The sequence below is a fragment of the Hylobates moloch genome, unplaced genomic scaffold (assembly GCF_009828535.3).
Source record: "Hylobates moloch isolate HMO894 unplaced genomic scaffold, HMol_V3 SCAFFOLD_3, whole genome shotgun sequence".
Taxonomy (NCBI): Eukaryota; Metazoa; Chordata; class Mammalia; order Primates; family Hylobatidae; genus Hylobates; species Hylobates moloch.
Window position 1 is genome coordinate 142,179,838 of NW_026652278.1, and position 7,289 is coordinate 142,187,126.

Sequence of the window (7,289 nt, forward strand, 5' to 3'; positions counted from 1 at the left end):
ATTCCAGCTACTTGGGAGGCTGAGGCAGGAGAACTGCATGAACCCAGGAAATGGAGGTTGCAGTGAGCCAAGATCATACCACTGCACTCCAACCTCGGTGACAAAGCAAGACTCCATCTCAAAAAAAAAAACTGAATTTTACTTTTGTTGGGGTTTCCTTAAATTTCCCTTAAATTATCTATAACTTATTAATTATTGACTGATATTACTAGAGATGTCAGTCAATATACTTTGCTCATCTGTCTTGGTAAAGAACTCTACTCTTGGCCGGGCATGGTGGCTCACGCCTACAATCCTGCACTTTGGGAGGCCGAAGCAGAAGGATCAAGTGAGCCCAGGAGTTTGAGACCGGCCTAGGCAACATGATGAGACTCCTCCTCTACCAAAAAAAGAAAAAGAAAATTAGCTGAGCATGGTGGCGTGTGCTTGTAGTCCAAGCTGCTCAGGAGGCTGAGGTAGGAGAATCACTTGAGCCGGGGAAGTCAAGGTTGCAGTGAGCTGTGTTTCCTCCACTGCACTCCAGTCTGGGCAACAGAGTGAGACCTATCCCTAAAAAAAACTCTATTGTTTTCCTCTCCAAGCTCTGAAGTCCTAAGATGCTACTGTCTATAACCTAGAAGGAAATGGATTTCTGAGTCCTTGGCTTGTACACCAAATTTATAAAGTGATAAAAACTATCTGGGAGATAAATAAATGAACATGAACTATGGCATACACAGATGAAAGTCACATGTAATTTGGTATAATTAAGATTCAGAATTAATTAATTATTTAATTATTTAAATAGTCACTTGTACTCAAGGGGCAGAGGGTGTCAGAGGGGGCATTGTGACAAAGTTAAATTTGTAAAAAAATTTACACTGTTAAAGTTGTAGTTAAATTATGACATTTGAATTTATAATAAAGACTAGAAACAGGACCAGCCCAGCAGGTGGCTCATGCCTATAGTCCCAGCACTTTGGGAGGCCGAGGAAGGTGGATCACCTGAGTTTAGGACTTTGAGACCAGCCTACCAACAGGGTGAAACCCTGTCTCTACTAAAAATACAAAAGTTAGCCGGGCGTAGTGGCAGGTGCCTGTAATCCCAGCTACTCGGGAGGCTGAGGCAGGAGAATCTATTGAACCTGGGAGGCGGATGTTGCAGTGAGCCAAGATCGCACCATTGCACTCCAGCCTGGGTGATAGAGTGAGACTCCAAAAAAAAAAAAAAAAAAAAAAATATATATATATATATATATATGTATATATATAATAAAAAGACTACAGAACCAATAAATTAAGGGGTGATGAGTAGTTGTTCATTGAGAGATTACAAATGGTATCTTTCGAGTGAAGTCACAGTGTCCATCCATTGGCATGCCTACCTTTCACTCTGGAAGGAAGAGGTTAAAGAAGTTTGAGTCCCACAAGAGATCACTATTTCCAGACACCTAAACTCACTAGCGGATTTGTGTCTTTACTTGGGCATGCCAAGCCAAAGCCCACGCTAAAGTGTTGACAGAGCTATGAACTATTAAATGGTGCAAAATTCCTGAATGAAAGCACCAAAAATAATTGTGGAAGGGAGTTTATTTTTTCACAAACTCTGAGTGTACAAATTCTAAAGTGAAAGAAACAATAAAATATAAGGACCCACCAGGCACGGTGACTCGCGCCTGTAATCCCAGCCCTTTAGGAGGCCAAGGCAGGCTGATTGTCTGAGGTTAGGAGTTCGAGATCAGCCTGGCTAACATGGTGAAACCCTGTCTCTACTAAAAATACAAAAATTAGCCAGGTATGGTGGTGCACGCCTATAGTCCCAGCTACTCAGGAGACTGAGGCAGGAGAATTGCTTGAACCTGGGAGGTGGAGGTTGCAGTGAGCCGAGGTCACGCCACTGCACTCTAGCCTGGGTGACAGAGCAAGACTGTGTCTCTGAAAAAATAAAATAAAATGAAATATAAAGACCTGGCCAGGCGTGGTGGCTCACACCTGTAATCTCAGCACTTTGGGAGGCCGAGGCGGGCAGATCACCTGAGGTCAGAAGTTTGAGACCAGCCTGACCAACATGGGGAAATCCTGTCTCTACTAAAAATACAAAATTAGCTGGGTGTGGTGGCACGCACCCGTAATCCCAGCTACTTGGGAAGCTGAGGCAGGAGAATCGCTTGAACCCAGGAAGTGGACATTGCAGTGAGCCAAGAAAGTGCCATTGCACTCCAGCCTGGACAACAAGAGCAAAACTCTATCTCAAAAAATAAATAAATAAATAAATAAATAAATATATAAATAAATAAATAAATAAATAAAATATGAGGACCCAATGTTTTCCCTTGATAAGTGTGACTTTAGCTAATTGATTTCATTCGATATATACCTGTAGCAGTGGTTTCCAAACCTCTCTGATCATAAACCACAATCAGAAATACATTTTACATGGTGACCTAACACACACACACACACACACACACACACACACACACACACACAGGCACACACACACAGAGTTATGTTTTTAAAAACTGAAACAGAAGCTCACAAAACGACAATTGCACTTTCCAAGGATGCAATAGTTTTCAATTTTATTTGATTTAAAAACAAGTGCTAACTGAGTGATGTGTGCTTGTAGTACCAGCTACTTGGGAGGCTAAGATGGGAGGATCACTTGAGGCCAGAAGCTCGAGGCCACAGTGTACTATAAGCTATAATGGTGCTTGTGAATAGCTACTACAATTCAGCCTGGCAAGACTCTGTCTCAAAAACAAACAAACAAAAAATAAGTACTGATTCACATCCACTAACTTGATTTCATGACCCACTAATAGGTCTGACCTGCAATTTGAAAAACATTATTCTAGGTTAAATGGATAAGGAATGCCTGGCTCCTTTAATACAAATCGTGTTCTTCCATAGCAGGAAGAGGAGGGAAGGAGATTGTCTATATGGGCAATCATAAGAAGTGACTGAGCTGCTTAACCCCTATCTTTGGTGTCCTGTGTTTTACTTTTAGACTTTAAGGTAGGTTCAGATTATCATAAAGAAGACCATGATAAGTTCAGATGGCTTAGAGGTATGATTAGAGCAGCAAAAACACCATACTTCTCAATTCCAACTTTCTTTTCTGTTTTCTTCTTAAGAGCACACAAGCTTTGGAGTCAGGTACAAAGTTCAACTCCCCTTAACCTTAAGAGCAAGTTTCTTTTTTTTTTTTTTTGAGACAGAGTCTCGCTCTGTCGCCCAGGCTGGAGTGCAGTGGCATGATCTCGGCTCACTGCAAGCTCTACCTCCTGGGTTCACACCATTCTCCTGCCTCAGCCTCTCCGAGTAGCTGGGACTACAGGCGCCCGCCACCACGCCCGGCTAATTTTTTTTTTGTATTTTTAGTAGAGACGGGGTTTCACCGTGGTCTCGATCTCCTGACCTCGTGATCCGCCCGCCTTGGCCTCCCAAAGTGCTGGGATTACAAGCGTGAGCCACCGCGCCCGGCCAAGAGCAAGTTTCTTAATTGTTCTGAACCTCAGCTTACTCATCTGTAAGATGGACAGAAGCGCCGGGCGCGGTGGCTCACGCTTGTAATCCCAGCACTTTGGGAGGCCGAGGCGGGCGGATCACGAGGTCAGGAGATCGAGACCACGGTGAAACCCCGTCTCTACTAAAACTACAAAAAAATTAGCCGGGCGTGGTGGCGGGCGCCTGTAGTCCCAGCTACTCGGAGAGGCTGAGGCAGGAGAATGGCGTGAACCCGGGAGGCGGAGCTTGCAGTGAGCCGAGATTGCGCCACTGCACTCCAGCCTGGGTGACAGAGCAAGACTCCGTCTCAAAAAAAAAAAAAAAAGATGGACAGAAGCAATACTTCACAGGGTTGTAAAAATCATTGTGAGCTATATATACATAGTATATATAATTCACTTAGCAAATGATCAATAAATGACAGCAGCTGCTTATCTTAGCTGAGATGAATACATGCTAAGAAAGCAAACATTGTAAATGCCTTCCTTAACAAAAAAATGTTTTAAGGCTGGCCACGGTGGCTCACACCTGTAATACTAGCACTTTGGGAGGCTGAGGCAGGTGGATCACTTGAGCCCAGGAGTTCAAGGCAAGCCTGGGCACCATAATGAGATCCCTGTCTCTACAAGAAATACAAAAATTATCTGGGTGTGGTGGTGCACACCTGTAGTCCCAGCTGCTTGGAAGGCTGAGGTGGGAGGATCACTTGAGCCCAGGGAGGTTAAGGCTGCAGTGAGCCCTGATTGTGCCACTGCACTCCAGCCTGTCTCAAATCAAAAAAAAAAAAAAAGTTTTAGACTACCCAATATTTCCTGGTCTGATATCTTTTTTTTTGGAAACAGGTTCTGGTTCTTTTTCCCAGGCTGGAGTGCAGTGACGTGATCATAGCTCATTGCAGCCTCTTAGACTGAAGTGATCTTCCTGCCTCAGCCTCCTGAGTAGCTGGGACTACAGGCATGGGCCACCACATCCAGCTAATTAAAAAAAAATTTTTTTGGCCAGGTGCCTGGTGGCTCACGCCTGTAATCCCAGCACTTTGGGAGGCCGAGACGGGCAGAACACGAGGTCAGGAGATTGAGACCATCCTGGCTAACACGGTGAAACCTCGTCTCTACTAAAAATACAAAAAATTAGCCAGGCCTGTTGGTGGGCGCCTGTAGTCCCAGCTACTCGGGAGGCTGAGGCAGAATGGCGTGAACCCGGGAGGCGGAGCTTGCAGTGAGCTGAGATAGCGCCACTGCACTACAGCCTGGGTGACAGAGCGAGACTCCGTTTCAAAAAAAAATTTTTTTTTTATAGAGACTTGGTGTCCCTATGCTGCCCTGTCTGGTCTTGAACTCATGGGCTCAAGCAATCCTCCTACCTCAGCCTGCCAAATGCCAAAGTGTTGAGATTATAAGTGTAAGCCACTGTACTCAGTCTGGTCTGATATCTCCCTTTGGGGAAGCTCTAGATATACCTGTATCCGGAAGGACAGTGCTATAGATTTTTTTTTTTAATAGAGATGGGATCTCACTATGTTGCCCAGGCTGGTTTCAAACTCCTGAGGTCAAGTGATCCTCCCTTCTCAGCCATCCAAAATTCTGGGATTACAGTCATGAGCCACTATGCCCAGCACTGCTACAGATCTTGTGGTCTGCTAACTCCAGTTACAAGGAAAACCTGATTAGAGGAGAAATGGGCATCAATGAAGACAAAAGGGCAAACTCCAGTCCATCTCCCACCAATCAAGCCTGTGATGCCAGTTGGTTTTCCTAAATCACAGTTTGGAATCTGTCACTTCACTTCTCAATAAACTAGGAAGACTCCTCATAGCCTACAAAGGAAATCTGAACTGTATATTTTGGCATTTGATGTACCACATGCAGTAAAAGTCTCTCACGTGCTTCTTCATTTTAGTTTTATTATTTTTATCTTTTTTCTAGATGGAGTCTTGCCCTGTCACCCAGGCTGGAGTGCAGTGGCGCAATCTCGGCTCATTGCAACCTCTGCCTCCAGGGTTCAAGCGATTCTCCTGCTTCAGCCTCCCAAGTAGCTAGGTTTAGAGGCACCCACCACCATGCCTGGCTAATTTTTGTATTTTTAGTAGAGACAAGGTTTCCCCATGTTGGCCAGGCTGGTCTCAAACTCCGGATCTCAGGAGATCCGCCTGCCTCAACCTCCCAAAGTGCTGGGATTACAGGTGTGAGCCACCGTACCCAGCCCATTTTTATTGCTGAAGAGAGTTTATCTTTATTCTGTATTTGAAAAGTGTTACTTCTTTTTATCTTTTTTTGAGACGGAGTCTCGCTCTGTCGCCAAGGTTGGAGTGCAGTGGCACGATTTCGGCTCACTGCAAGCTCCGCCTCCTGGGTTCACGCCATTATCCTGCCTCAGCCTCCTGAGTAGCTGGGACTACAGGTGCCCGCCACCATACCTGGCTAATTTTTTTTTTGTATTTTTAGTCGAGATGGGGTTTCACTGTGTTAGCCAGGATGGTCTTAATCTCCTGACCTCGTGATCCGCCCATCTCGGCCTCCCAAAGTGCTGGGATTACAGGCGTGAGCCACCGTGCCCGGCCCTTTTTATCTTTTTTTTTTTTTTTTAATGTATTTTACTTTAAGTTCTGGGATACATATGCTGAACGTGCAGGTTTGTGACATAGGTATACATGTGCCATAGCGGTTTGCTGCACCTATCAACCCGTCATCTAGGTTTTTTTTTTTTTTTTTTTTTGAGGCGGGGTCTCGCTCTTTCGCCTAGCCCTGAGTGCAGTGGCGCAATCTTGGCTCACTGCAAGCTCCGCCTCCCGGGTTCACGCCATTCTCCTGCCTCAGCCTCCCGAGTAGCTGGGACTACAGGCGCCCGCCACTGCGCCCGGCTAATTTTTTGTATTTTTAGTAGAGACGGGGTTTCACCGTGTTAACCAGGATGGTCTCAATCTCCTGACTTCGTGATCCGCCCGCCTCAGCCTCCCAAAGTGCTGGGATTACAGGCATGAGCCACCGTGCCCGACCCCGTCATCTAGGTTTTAAGCTTCGCATGCATTAGGTTTTTGTCCTAATGCTCTCCCTCCCCTTTCCTCCCACCCACTGACAGGCCCCGGTGTGTGGTGTTCCCCTCCCTGTGTCCATGTGTTCTCATTGTTCAGCTCCCACTTATGAGTGAGAATATGCGGTGTTTGGTTTTCTGTTCCTGTGTTAGTTTGCTGAGGAGGATGGTTTCAAACCAGCTTCATCCACGTCCCTGAAAAGGACATGAACTCATTCTTTTTATGGCTGCAGAAAGTGTTTTTTCTTAAACTGAATGGTAGGTACATGGTTTGTTTGTATTTTACATTGTGGTAAGACACATAACATAAAATTCACCATTACTGATATTTAGTGTATTTACAATATTGCACAAACATCACTATCTACTTCTTGAATATTTTCATCACCCCAAAAGGACCCTGTACCCATTAAACTGTCACTCCCCATTTCTCCTTCATCTCTAGCCTCAGGGAACTAATCTGCTTTCTGTATTTAAGGATTTACCAACTCTGGATATTTCAATAAGCAGAATCATATAATACGTGGCCTTTTGAGTGGATCCTTTCTTGATTTTATTTTTTTGAGACAGAGTCTCGATGTGTCGCCCAGGCTGGCGTGCAGTGGCACCATCTCGGCTCACTGCAACCTCTGCCTCCCGGGTTCAAGCGATTCTCATGCCTCAGCCTCCTGAGTAGTTGGGATTATAGGTGTGCACCTCTACACTGGAGTAATTTTTGTATTTTTAGTAGAGGTGGGGTTTTTCGTGTTGACCAGGCTGGTCTTGAACTC